This window comes from Schistocerca piceifrons, chromosome 8 (assembly GCF_021461385.2).
Source record: "Schistocerca piceifrons isolate TAMUIC-IGC-003096 chromosome 8, iqSchPice1.1, whole genome shotgun sequence".
NCBI lineage: Eukaryota > Metazoa > Arthropoda > Insecta > Orthoptera > Acrididae > Schistocerca > Schistocerca piceifrons.
Genome location: NC_060145.1, coordinates 372207882 through 372222412, shown reverse-complemented (window position 1 = coordinate 372222412; position 14531 = coordinate 372207882). Strand labels below are relative to the sequence as shown.

The 14531-nt window shown below is 42.6% G+C and overlaps 1 protein-coding gene across 3 annotated transcripts in view; it reads left to right on the top strand.

The window, feature by feature from the left end:
- Positions 1 to 14531, top strand: part of LOC124711260 (E3 ubiquitin-protein ligase FANCL) — a 126351-nt gene that overhangs the window by 21207 nt on the left and 90613 nt on the right. The window lies entirely within an intron of this gene.

Here is a 14531-nt window from a genome sequence, read left to right as displayed (position 1 = left end):
TTCCAGTAAGATGGACACAGAGGGATTACGGGCACAGTTCAAGCAGATTGTAAATCGTGGTCTGGAGAGTTATGTGCCTAGTAAGTCGATAAAGTGTAAAAAATACCCACTGTAGTTTAATAACAAAATTCGGAAGATGCTGAGGAAGCAGAGGCTGTTGCACTCTCAGTTCAAAAGAGAATGCACAAATGATGACAAGTGAAGATTAATACGGATTTGTGCATTTGTGAAAAGATATAATGTGAAGCATACAACTACCACTGTCATACCCTAGCAAAAGATCTGGCAGAGAACTCAAGACAATTCTAGTCCTATGTAAAATTGCTAAGTGTGGACTGCAAGCGACGCCTCCTCGCCCTTTACAACCGTCTCTGGGTTGAGGGTGAGTTTCCGTCACAATGGCGGGAAAGCATTGTCATTCCCGTTTTGAAACCGGGCAAGAGCCCTTTGGAGGTGGACAGTTACCGCCCCATTAGCCTCACCAATGTTCTTTGCAAGCTTCTAGAACGGATGGTGAGCCGGAGCTTGAATTGGGTACTGGAGTCTCGGGACCTTCTGGCTCCGTCTCAGGGTGGGTTCCGTAAAGGCCGCTCCGCCACTCACAATCTGGTGAGTCTGGAGTCGGCCATCCGTACTGCCTTTGCCCGCCGTCAGCACCTGGTCGCTGTCTTTTTCGACATGCGGAAGGCGTACGATACGACATGGCGTCATCACATACTTTCTACTCTTCATGGATGGGGTCTTCGGGTCCCTCTGCCGATCTTTATCCGCAATTTTCTGTCGTATCGTACCTTCCGCGTGCAAGTCGCGGCCTCTCATAGTTCCTCCCGAGTCCAGGAGAACGGGGTACCACAGGGATCTGTCCTCAGTGTCTGCCTGTTTTTAATCGCCATAAACGGGCTCGCTGCAGCGGTGGGAAATTCTGTCTCCGCTTCCCTGTATGCTGACGACTTCTGCCTGTACTACAGCTCTACTGGCATTGCAGCTATTGAACGTCAGCTACAGGGCGCTATCCGCAAGGCGCAGTCTTGGGCTGTAGCGCATGGTTTTCAGTTTTCGGCTGCCAAGACCCGCGTTATGCATTTCTGCCGGCGCCGAACAGTCCATCCTGAGCCGCGGCTTTATCTTGCCGACGAACTCCTTGCTGTGGTGGAGACCCACAGGTTTTTGGGTGTAGTTTTCGATGCCCGGCTGACTTGGCTGCCTCATATTTGGCAGCGTGTTGGCGGCATCTAAATGCTCTGAGATGCTTGAGCCACACCCGCTGGGGCGCTGACCGATCTACCTTGTTACGGCTCTACCAGGTGTAAATCCAGTCCCGTCTGGATTATGGGAGCCTGGCTTGTGGCTCAGCATCCCCATCTGCGTTACGGGTGCTGACCCAATCCTCCACAGCGGGATACGCCTTGCCACTGGTGCCTTCCGTACCAGCCCTGTGGACAGCATACTAGTGGAGGCAGGTGTCCCTCCACTGCGGTTACGGCGCCAACGTTTGCTGGCTGCTTATGCTGCCCATGTTTTTAGCACGCCTGGGCATCCGCACTACCGTCTCCTGTTCCCGCAATCGGTCGTCCATCTGCCAGAACGTCGGCCCCGGTCAGGTTGTACGATCGCGGTCCGCGTCAAAGAGCTTCTCTCCGGGCTTAGGGTTTTCACTGTTCCACCTCCTTTTCGGACCACTTTGCGTACACCCCCATGGTGTGTTCCTCGCCCTTGCCTTCTGCTCGACTTGGCACAGGGCCCGAAGGACTCAGTCCCTCCAGAGGCCTTCCGCCACCGCTTTCTTTCAATCCTCGCAAAGTATCAGGGCTCTGGCATTGTTTACACTGACGGTTCGATGGCTGCTGGTCGTGTGGGTTTGCGCTAACTCTAGGGGAACATTCCGAACAACGTTCCTTGCCGGCTGGCTGCAGTGTTTACACTGCTGATCAGGTCGCCACCTTTCGATCCCTAGAGTATATCCGCTCCTGCTGAGGTGAGTCCTTTGTTATCTGTAGCAATTCCCTGAGCGGTTTACGAGCTCTCGACCAGTGTTTTCCTCGTTCTCGTCTGGTGATGGCTATCCATGAGTCCCTGCATACTCTTGCGCGTTGCGGCCGGTCTGTGGTCTTCGTGTGGACCCCAGGCCATTTTGGGATACCCAGCAATGAGAATGTTGGCCGCCTGGCGAAAGAGGCGACCAGTACACCATCTCTGGACATTGGCCTCCCGGAGACAGATTTGCGAGCGTTCCTATGCAGCAAAATTCTGGACATTTGGGACACTGAATGGCGCGCCCTGCCTTCACGAAACAAACTTCGGGCCATCAAGGAGGCTACAGGTGTGTGGACCTCCTCCTTGCGGGTCTCTTACAAGGAGTCTGTTGTCCTCTGCCTGTTGCGCATTGGGCACACATGGATGACGCACGGCCACCTATTGTGACGTGAGGACCTACCTTTGTGTCGCTGCGGCTCCGTTTTGACAGTGGCCCACATTTTATTGGACTGTCCACTTTTAGCTGTGCTCAGGCAGTCGTTCGCACTGCCTGACAAGCTCCCTGCCCTTTTAACAGATGACTCTGCTATGGCTGACTTAGTTTTACGTTTTATTCGGGCAGCGGGTTTTTATCATTTAATCTGAGTGTTTCTGTTTTATTTTATTGTTTTGCGTTGATTCTGGCCTTTGGCCTACGATTTTAAACAGATTTTTTAATGTGTTTCTAAGTGGTTGGCTTTTCCTTTTTTCTTTCTATGGTCGGCCAACCAGCGTCACACTCTGTGTGATTTTAGTTCGTTTTGTCTGGTCTTTGTCCAAGTTTCTCTTGTTCTGTGTCGTCTGTGATCTATTCTGTTAATCGTTTTTATTCTCTGTGGGTGTTTTTAGTATTTGGAAAAACGGACCGATGGCCGTAGCAGTCTGGTCCCTTTAATCCCACAAACCAACCAACCAAAATTGCTAAGTGGTCTAAGGCTTCCATTCAGTCCCTTGTTGACCTGTCTGCTGTGGCAGTTGAAGAGAGCAAAGGGAAAGCCAAATTTTTAAATTTTGCATTCAAGAAATCATTCATGCAGGATAATTGCACGACAGACTCCTGTATGGAAGACATAGTAATGAGCAAACCTCATATATAAAAACAATCAAAAGATTTGAAGCAAGTAAGTCACAAGTCTGGATGGAATCCCAATTCAGTTTTACAAAGAATACTCCATGGCATTGGCCACCCACCTCTAACCCAGCACAAAGTCCCAAGTGACTGAAAAACAGCACAGGTGACCCCTGTATATAAGGAGGGTAAAAGAACGGACCAACAAAACTACAGACCAATATCCCTAACTTTGGTTTGCTGCTGAAGAACATATTTTCTGTTCGAATATAATAAATTTTCTTGAGACTGAGAAGCTTATATCCACGAATCGGCATAGTTTTAGAATTCATCACTCATACAAAAGTCGGCTTGCCCTTTTCCCACATGATTGCTGTGAACTATGGATGAAGGGCAATAGGCAGATTTCATATCTAGATTTCTGGAAAGCATTTGCATGGTGCCCATGGCAGTTTGTTAACGAAGTTACGAGCATATGGAATAAGTTCACAGATTTGTGACTGGCTTGAGGACTTCTTAAGTAATAGAACCCAGTATGTTGTCCTCAATGGCAGGTGTTCATCAGAGACAAGAGTATTGTAAGGAGTGTCCCAGGGAAGTGTGATAGTATCACTGTTGTTTTCTATATACATAAATGACTTGGTGGACAGAGTTGGCAGCAATCTGCCATTGTTTGCTGATGGTGCTGTGGTATGGTAAGGTGTCTAAGATGAGTGACCGTAGGGAGATACATGATGACCTAGACAAAATTTCTAGTTGGTGTGATGAATGGCAGCTACCTCTAAATGTGGAAGAATGCGGACAAGTAGGAAAAACAAACCTGTAATGTTTGGATACAGCATTAGTAGTGTCCTGCTTGACACAGTAACTTTGTTTAAATTTTTGGGCGTAAAGTTGCAAAGCAATATAAAATGGAATGAGCATGTGAGGTTTGTGGTAGGGAAGGCGAATATAGAGGAGTAGATCTTGGATTTCTTGATTTTTTGGGTTTGTGGTCCATAATATAAAGTGAACTTGCTCCTGAATTGGTACACATGGAACATTTTAATTGCAAATACTGTTGCTAATGCCTCCTTTTATATCTGCCTGAGGTATTCTACTACTTCTTTTGTGTGAGCTTCAACTTCTTTTAACTGTGTGGAGGCATTCTCAGAAGTGGCTGTCCACCACTAGTGAACAACTTCCTTTCAGTGATTGCATGACATGGGTCACTTCTGGAGGAACTTCGAATAACAACAACACCAACAATAATAATAATAATAATAATAATAATAATAATAATAATAATAATAATAATAATAATAAGTCTCATGGGTGAAACAGAGTTGGTAGCTGTTATGTTGTGCTCAGAGTGCTGGATTCCTTCTTTGTTTAGCAAGTGCCGGAGGTATTCTACTTGCTTCTGGAAAAGCTGGCATTTCAGGAAATGGCATTCTTGTTTTGCATATTTTATTGCAGTAAATAGTGTGCAAAGATTCTGCAGGTTTACCTGAAGGGTAGCGCCCATGACAATTAAGTTCAAGTAGGTGTGAACATGATTAGCTGTTCCAGGCCTCTCTGGAAGACTGCAGGAGTGAAAGAGACCGCTAAAGGCAAGCACTTGTATCTGTGTAAATCATAGGGTGTGTTGATAACTGCAGTGTTTTGCAAATATGCGTCAACTTAGAAAAATATTTTCCATCTACAATGTTTACGATGAGTTTCTATGGGTGCGGTATAGAATAGGTTTCTACTTGTGCCTGGACATTGATTACTGGTTCAAAATTGCTACATAGTCAGAGGGAGCCATTGGGTTTCTTGATTACTACCAAGGGCATGGTCCGAGGGCTTGTTTTAAGTGCTTCAATCACCCCAAGCTCACGGAAATGGAGTTCCTGCTTAATGGTTGTCCACAAGGAGACTTAAAATAGCTGTGCTCGGCAAAAACAGGCTACTGCATCTGGTCGCAAGAAAATATAAATCTGCAAATCTGTGGTTCACACCAGGCCAAGTTCAACCTTCAGGTAAGGATTTGTGGTGCCCTATACCATTAAAAATGAAGAACACAGCAAGTATTTGTCACTTTTTTGGTCTTTGTGATACTGAGTGCTATACTGGGGACCTACGGAAAAGGGGGTGGCTGCGTACATGGTCCCTGCATGCCTCAGCATCACGCCTCAGCGTCACAAGTTCTCCGTGTCACTGTCATGATCATGACCGGACACAAGGCAGTGGTACCAGCCCTGACAGAGGCCACCACTTCTGAGGAGCTGACCACTTCTGAGGGGCTGTGCGTGGGGTAGCTGCACAGTCTGAGGCGCCTTGCCATGGTTCGCCCAGTTCCCCTGACCAGAGGTTCGAGTCCTCCATGGGCCATGGGTATGTGTGTGTTGTCCTTAGTGTATGTTAGGTTAAGTTAGATTAAGTAGTGTGGAAGCCTAGGGACAAACCTCAGCAGTTTGATCCCATAGGAACTTACCACTACCACTTCCGAGGGACCTATTTCTGTTTGCACAACATGTGACAAGAGAATAGTATCGTGTGTATTCCACCACAAACAGCTATAAAGGCTGGTGCATGGACTACATGAGCCAGTTCTTCCAGCTTCAAGAGCCTCTTGTGGCCTCTGGGTGAGTGCTACTCACCTCATCATCTCACGACACTCTCAAAGCCCATCATAGGAACCAACTCTGTTATTCAAGCTTTCATCATTGTTTCCCTTGTGGACTTTAAACTGTGCTAAGGACAGACTTTCCTGTGCCTGTGTTTGATCTAACACATTCCACCAGGACAACATTCTCGGAACTTGGGTATTTTTCCTGCAAGTGTATTTTTTTACAAAGCTCATAGTGGTGTTACTATGTACTAGAAACAGTCAAGCGACGTTAAGATAGCAGCTCTTTTTAAGGACTCTGTACCAGTACAAAGTGTAAAGCTGTATTTTGTGCTTTTTGTTGTTGCTGTCAAACCAGATGTATTTTTGCTGTCAATTAACTTATTGAAACTTGTTCACTGTTTTCCCTCTGTCTACATGAGATACACTTCACAAAATATTTCCACTTTAACAATTGAAAGTTAACTTCAGCATCATCTCCGGACAACAATGTGGCACCACCTATTATGTCATATTTCATTAGTTCTGCTTCATTGTTGACTTAATCTGGCAACTCATGACCAACTTGCATTTGCCACTGTTTTTATCCAGAATTCAACAAATCTGGAAAAAATTTTTTTGATTATGATTTGATGATTGTTCATATTTCTTGTAAATCCTTGTTTTTCTCACAGCAGACTCACCAAAAACAATATTTAACATTTCTAAACCTTTACTGCATCATTTTTATTCTTATAGCAACGTTTAATACAATCTATCTACATCACTACTTGGCAATGTGCCTGTTAGAGGTTTCTTCTAAACACCTTCAGACTATTTCTCTGTTGGTTCATTCTGTAACACCATGTGGTAAAAATGAGCACTTGAACACTTAAATCTTCTGTATGAGCCTTGATATCTCTTATTTTATTATATGATCATTTTTTCTTATGTAGGTTGGTGACAGTAAAATAGTCTGATTCCATTTTTATGCAAAATAAAAAACCGCTGATACTAACAAAACATATGTAACATCTTGGACAACTGCTAAAATACTAATATCACTGTACACATACTTTTCAGACATGTTTACTACTTTTCAGACATGTTTACATACACAACCATGAGAAAATGCATGAATTGGGCTAATACAATATGCAAAATTATATAATTATCATTATTTGTTGAACACCCTTTACATTTTTTAGCTCTCTTGGCCAGTACAGCTGCATAATATTTTGGTGTATTATAAAATTATACAGATGCTGCAGGAAGTTTGCGATCATTCCCTATTTCTACTTTTGAGTGAAGCATATTAAGAACAAGAACAGTCTTATTTGTTCTTGACTTAATAAACAGAGGTACTGTGTCTCCATGCTTCATTACTATAGTTTCAAATAGTCATATTTTTTACATTCTCTTTTTTGTATCCCGCCTGGAAGGCAGTGTGTGGGTCTGCCCCTGAAAACTGAAGGGTAGGCCGAATGTAGGAAGCTAGGAGGAGCAGGTGAAGTAGAGCACGTGGTACTGCAATTAAAAGTGGCTTTACTATATTACCACACAATAACTGGAATACATCAATTGTACTTAACTTTGGCTGAGATGAGCACGTAGATGCGAAGCTGTACATCAAGTTACAAAGGCAAAATCTGTGGTGGCTCGCCCACTATGAAATAGAAACAATGTTGCTTGGTCGTCTACTCGGGATCAAAAGAGCAGAATCTGGAGCGGCGCTTGTAGAGCTGCACAGCGCCAGCTAGAGTGCGCTGTCATCGGTGTTGGTGTCGTAGTGCCAACCTAAGAACTTGCACCTACTCCATAGCATCGTAGCTATCGATACCACATCTTTGATACTGGTATCTCTCTCCTTTATTATTTCAGTGGACCTCCTAAGCTTGTACATATTAGTCTCTAATGTGTTGGATAGATGGAAAAATGTGACAAAATTATCTATTGTCACATTACTTCTGCTTCTTTGAAATGGTGCCACAGACTTTATAACAATATGTTCAGAAAGCGTTTAATTCCCTGGTCGATATTCACCCTTACCCAGTTCCCAGGTATGGAAATCTGTTCAAAAGATATTTGGTGACGACATTACCCACTAAGCAAAATTTGATGCTAAAGATATCGGACTTACAACCCCTTTATTACAGTTGTGATGTTTTGCCCTAGACTGGACAGAACGGAACACTTTTCAATTAAACAGTTTCAAATGTCTGAGACCAAAGCAAACTTGTCTACTTGGAGTCTTATTGATGTTTGTTCCCCAATATCAAAGTGCCAAAGTTTCATAATGTCTCAAAATATCTCTCTTGCCATTTTACTGCAGAATAACTTTGCTCTCAGTCTTTTAGACCACACGCTGTTGTTTCCTATACCCTTGCCACAAAAAAAAACCATAGGCATCGAAAAATGCAATGAATGGATATGACTCATTAAGAAAAACACGCTGACTGTTGTTTCCATGTTTCCTATGGGGTCCTGTTTCTGCACACATTTTATTTGTTTTAGCATTGTGTCAACTACAAACAGCTTTCAAGAGCTAACAGAGCTGTAATTTTGATGTTCCTCTTCACAACTGCATTGGTTCCTGCGTCTGGCATAAAACATTTTTATTTTGTTGTTTTCCAGTTGCTTTCCAGATGTGACACAAAATCACCTGTTGTATCCTGTCTTTTTCCAAATTCCAAATGGCCTATAAAATTAGTGAGGTTAACTGACACCTACCTCTGTTCAGACAAATTTCAGGCTTACAGCAGGTCATCATTTTATACTTGCCACAATATTTCAACTGGGTCCCTATCAGTTATCTTCAAGTGAGCCATCAAAGACTGACAAAGACTTGCTCCATTCCTCAATATACAGCGTGCTGCGAGTATTCTGCATGTATCAAATCAAGCTGACAAATCAAGTTGACTTCCCAGTGGCAGCACCCTCACTGGTGGCCCACGAAACTCAGCTGTCCTCTGGATTACCATTCGCTGCAGCCATTGGCACACTCTTGTCATTTTCAGTTAGAACAAATCATGGAGATGATGGGGTTCCACATGCTGTCCAACTGGTAGCTGCTATCGTGATTCATTAGCTTAAGTGCTAGATGTATCTCCATAGAGTCTTTAATAATGGAGTCTCAAAAAAATGTTGCTGTGGTCAGCATTATAATTTTATCGTTGTTGTTGTCTTCAGTCCTGAGTGATGCAGCTCTCCATGCTACTCTATCCTGTGCAAGCTTTTTCATCTCCCAGTACCTACTGCAACCTACATCCTTCTGAATCTGCTTAGTGTATTCATCTCTTGGTTTCCCCGTATGATTTTTACCCTCCACGCTGCCCTCCAATACAAAATTGGTGATCCCTTGATGCCTCAGAACATGTCCTACCAACTGATCCCTTCTTCTGGTCAAGTTGTGCCACAAACCTCTCTTCTCCCCAATCCTATTCAATACTTCCTCATTAGTTATGTGATCTACCCATCTAATCTTCAGCATTTTTCTGTAGCACCACATTTCGAAAGCTTCTATTCTCTTCTTGTCCAAACTATTTATCGTCCATGTTTCACTTCCATACATGGCTACACTCCATACGAATACTTTCAGAAATGACTTCCTGACACTTAAATCAATACTGGATGTTGACAAATTTCTCTTCTTCAGAAACGCTTTCCTTGCCATTGCCAGCCTACATTTTATATCCTCTCTACTTCGACCATCATCAGTTATTTTGCTCCCCAAATAGCAAAACTCCTTTACTACTTTAAGTGCCTCATTTCCTAATCTAATTCCCTCAGCATCACCCGACTTAATTAGACTACATTCCATTATCCTTGTTTTGCTTTTGTTGATGTTCATCTTATATCCTCCTTTCAAGACACTGTCCATTCCATTCAACTGCTCTTCCAAGTCCTTTGCTGTCTCTGACAGAATTACAATGTCATCAGCGAACCTCAAAGTTTTTATTTCTTCTCCATGAATTTTAATACCTACTCCGAATTTTTCTTTTGTTTCCTTTACTGCTTGCTCAATATACAGATTGAACAACATCGGGGACAGGCTACAACCCTGTCTTACTCCCTTCCCAACCACTGCTTCCCTTTCATGTCCCTCGACTCTTATAACTGCCATCTGGTTTCTGTACAAATTGGAAATAGCCTTTCGCTCCCTGTATTTTACCCCTGCCACCTTTAGAATTTGAAACAGAGTATTCCAGTCAACATTGTCAAAAGCTTTCTCAAAGTCTACAAATGCTAGAAACGTAGGTTTGCCTTTCCTTAATCTTTCTTCTAAGATAAGTCGTAAGGTCAGTATTGCCTCACGTGTTCCAGTGTTTCTACGGAATCCAAACTGATCTTCCCCGAGGTTGGCTTCTACTAGTTTTTCCATTCGTCTGTAAAGAATTCGTGTTAGTATTTTGCAGCTGTGACTTATTAAGCTGATAGTTCGGTAATTTTCAGATCTGTCAACACCTGCTTTCTTTGGGATTGGAATTATTATATTCTTCTTGAAGTCTGAGGGTATTTCGCCTGTCTCATACATCTTGCTCACCAGATGGTAGAGTTTTGTCAGGACTGGCTCTCCCAAGGCCATCAGTAGTTCCAATGGAATATTGTCTACTCCCGGGGCCTTGTTTCGACTCAGGTCTTTCAGTGCTCTGTCAAACTCTTCATGCAGTATCGTATCTCCCATTTCATCTTCATCTACATCCTCTTCCATTTTCATAATATTGTCCTCAAGTACATCGCCCTTGTAAAGACCCTCTATATACTCCTTCCACCTTTCTGCTTTCCCTTCTTTGCTTAGAACTGGGTTTCCATCTGAGCTCTTGATATTCATACAAGTTGTTCTCTTATCTCCAAAGGTCTCTTTAATTTTCCTGTAGGTGGTATCTATCTTACCCCTAGTGAGATAGGCCTCTACATCCTTACATTTGTCCTCTAGCCATCCCTGCTTAGCCATTTTGCACTTCCTGTCGATATCATTTTTGAGACGTTTGTATTCTTTTTTGCCTGTTTCACTTACTGCATTTTTATATTTTCTCCTTTCATCAATTAAATTCAATATTTCTTCTGTTACCCAAGGATTTCTTCTAGCCCTCGTCTTTTTACCTACTTGATCCTCTGCTGCCTTCACTCCTTCATCCCGTTCTTCTTCTACTGTATTTATTTCCCCCATTCCTGTCAATTGCTCCCTTATGCTCTCCCTGAATCTCTGTACAACCTCTGGTTCTTTTAGTTTATCCAGGTCCCATCTCCTTAAATTCCCACCTTTTTGCAGTTTCTTCAGTTTTAATCTACAGGTCATAACCAATAGATTGTGGTCAGAGTCCACATCTGCCCCTGGAAATGTCTTACAATTTAAAACCTGGTTCCTAAATTTCTGTCTTACCATTATATAATCTATCTGATACCTTTTAGTATCTCCAGGGTTCTTCCATGTATGCAACCTTCTTTCATGATTCTTAAACCAAGTGTTAGTTATGATTATGTTGTGCTCTGTGCAAAATTCTACCAGGCGGCTTCCTCTTTTATTTCTGTCCCCCAATCCATATTCACCTACTACGTTTCCTTCTCTCCGTTTTCCTACACTCGAATTCCAGTCACCCATGACTATTAAATTTTCGTCTCCCTTCACAATCTGAATAATTTCTTTTATTTCATCATACATTTCTTCAATTTCTTCGTCCTCTGCAGAGCTAGTTGGCATATAAACTTGTACTACTGTAGTAGGTGTGGGCTTCGTATCTATCTTGGCCACAATAATGCGTTCACTGTGCTGTTTGTAGTAGCTTACCCACATTCCTATTTTCCTATTCATTATTAAACCTACTCCTGCATTACCCCTATTTGATTTTGTGTTTATAACCCTGTAGTCACCTGACCAGAAGTCTTGTTCCCCCTGCCACCGAACTTCACTAATTCCCACTATATCTAACTTCAACCTATCCATTTCCCTTTTTAAATTTTCTAACCTACCTGCCCGATTAAGGGATCTGACATTCCACACTCCGATCCGCAGAACGCCAGTTTTCTTTCTCCTGATAACGACATCCTCTTGAGTAGTCCCCGCCCGGAGATCCGAATGGGGGCCTATTTTACCTCTGGAATATTTTACCCAAGAGGACGCCATCATCATGTAATCATACAGTAAAGCTGCATGCCCTCGGGAAAAATTACGGCTGTAGTTTCCCCTTGCTTTCAGCCGTTCGCAGTACCAGCACAGCAAGGCTGTTTTGGTTATTGTTACAAGGCCAGATCAGTCAATCATCCAGACTGTTGCCCTTGCAACTACTGAAAAGGCTGCTGCCCCTCTTCAGGAACCACACGTTTGTCTGGCCTCTCAACAGATACCCCTCCGTTGTGGTTGCACCTACGGTACGGCTATCTGTATCGCTGAGGCACGCAAGCCTCCCCACCAACGGCAAGGTCCATGGTTCAAGGGGGGGAATTTTATCGTACTGGACATTCAATGGTGTACAATTTTATCGTACACCATTGAATGTCCAGTGGAAATACAGTGATCAGCAGTTGCGGACTTGCTTGGTTGCAAAAGGCATTGTATCTGTATCTTTCTCATTGTATCTGGTCTGTCCTATGTAAGCCGTACCACACTCTTTTGAAAGCTTCTCCTCAGTGTAGTAACTTAACCTCAATGGAAAGAGCTGCACTACAGTATCTACCAGAGGACCCTGATGTACTGGTACTACAGGCTGACAAAGGTAATGCAACTATTTTATTAATGGTCTGCTAAGTGATTATACCTATAGGAGGATTGATTACAATCGTACAGGCAATGTGCAATGTAAAACTAATGCACTACTGAATTCCTCCTCCTTACCTCAAGAGGTTAAGACTAGATGGTTGTGTACCACCACGACTGTATGACCTTCCAAAAATTCATAAGGAAAGTGTTCTTTTGTGTCCACTAGTGAGCAACATTGCAGCTGCTACATATGATTTAGCAAACATCATGCTTCTTTGCTGAGACTATTGGTAGGCAAATGCCCACATCACATCCATAACTCATCTGGCTTTATCGACTGGGAGCTCTCCACCTAAGCAATTTTACCTAGCATTGATGTGGTATCACTTTTTAAAAATGTAACTCTCACAGATTCTTTGACACTAACTGGCAAAAAGTTTCAGGTGGACATCACTTCGGCATACTCTGTCCTCAACCTATTTTATTTTCAACCGAGAATATTTCAAACTGATAGCCCTCTGTCCGTCTCAATCTCCAATCTTTTTATGGAGGATTTCAAGCAGAGAGCTCTTGAATCAGCTGCTCTTAAACCAAGTGAATTTGGGGGTATGTAGACTACTTTCATAGTGTGGACTCACGGAAAAGATAAATTGATGGAATTTCTTCACCACCTTAACTCCATTCATAACAAAGTTAGACTCACTACGTAAATAAAGAAGGGTGGTTGTTGCCTTTCTTGGATGTCTTGGTTATTCGAAAGAATGATAGCTCTCTGGCGAATTCAGCTTTCATAAGTCCACTCTTATTGAGTTGTCTTTGCAAATATCAAGTTATCATAACCTGTTACAATCTATGAGTGTGCTTAAAGCGCTCATACACAGAGCTCATACTGTCTCAGATGTAGATAGTTTGCCTAAATAGCTCACCCACATAAAGAAAGTATCCAGAAAAACAAATGTGTACTCCACCTGGCAGGTTAACAGGGCACTGTCATTTAAAACCAATAATCAGGAAATGGATAAAGAGAAGAACTTAGTGCCAAAATCTTTAGCTCTTCTATCTTTTGTAGGCAACATTCCATTTAAAATAGCAAGAATCCTTGGTAAATTTCAGCTGACAGTGATTTTCCATCCACCATCTAAGCCTGCAGATCTTTTGGGATCAGTGAAGGTTGATGTTATTGAGAAAAGCTGGATCTACAAAATACTTGTCAGTGTGTATGGCATATATAGGACAGGCCACATGCACTGTGAATGAACACTGCACTTAACGTCAATATTTACTTGCCTTTTGCAACCAGGGAAGTTTGCTATTGCTGAACACTGCATTTCCATAGGATATTCAGTGGAGTATGATGAAACTATGATTCTGACCATAGCAACATCTTTCTGGGACTCCATTATTACAGAATCTGTGGAAATACACCTGGTAGAAAAGCCAGTAAACCCTGACAGTGGCTACCAGTTGTACAGTTGGAACCCTGTCATTTCCATGATTTGTTCTAATTGAAGACAACAGAGTGCGCCAATGGCCACAGCGAGTTATAATGAAGAGGGCAGCTGAGATCAGTGGTTCCACCAGTGAGGGTGCTACTGCTGGTAAGTGTGGTACATCTGTCAACTTGATTTGCTGAGCGCTATCACTTTTTACAAATTTCAAAATCACAGAACAGAGCAAGTCTTTGATGGCTCACCTGAAGATGACTGGTAGGTACCCACTTGAAATACCATGGGATGTATTAAACAAGGACTAGCTGGAAGGCTGAAATTTGTCTGAACATTCAACTTGAAGGGAAAATTTTAAAATTCACATTTGACACGTACTTCTTTCCCTCTATTTTGCTTTTGTGACAGTTATTCATGTAACTTACCCATACAGGTCATAACTTTTGCATCAAAAAATTATAATGAGCTGAGATAGACATAAAAGGGTATCTGAGGCAAGGTTGTTGTGAATTGTGTAGGACGCACGAGTCATACTCTAATTTATTAGTTTTTTCTCTTCCCCTCTAATTTCCACAAGCACAAGAGAAAGAAGAGTACATTTTTTGATAACTGGGCGACTTATTTACCCTAGCTTCCTGTGCTTGTGTAGCAGAATTGCTATGATTAGGTCCCACTTTTCGTGACTCGTCTTAAATTGTTGAAACCTTTTTGAGAATGGTTGATGCATTTCTAGCA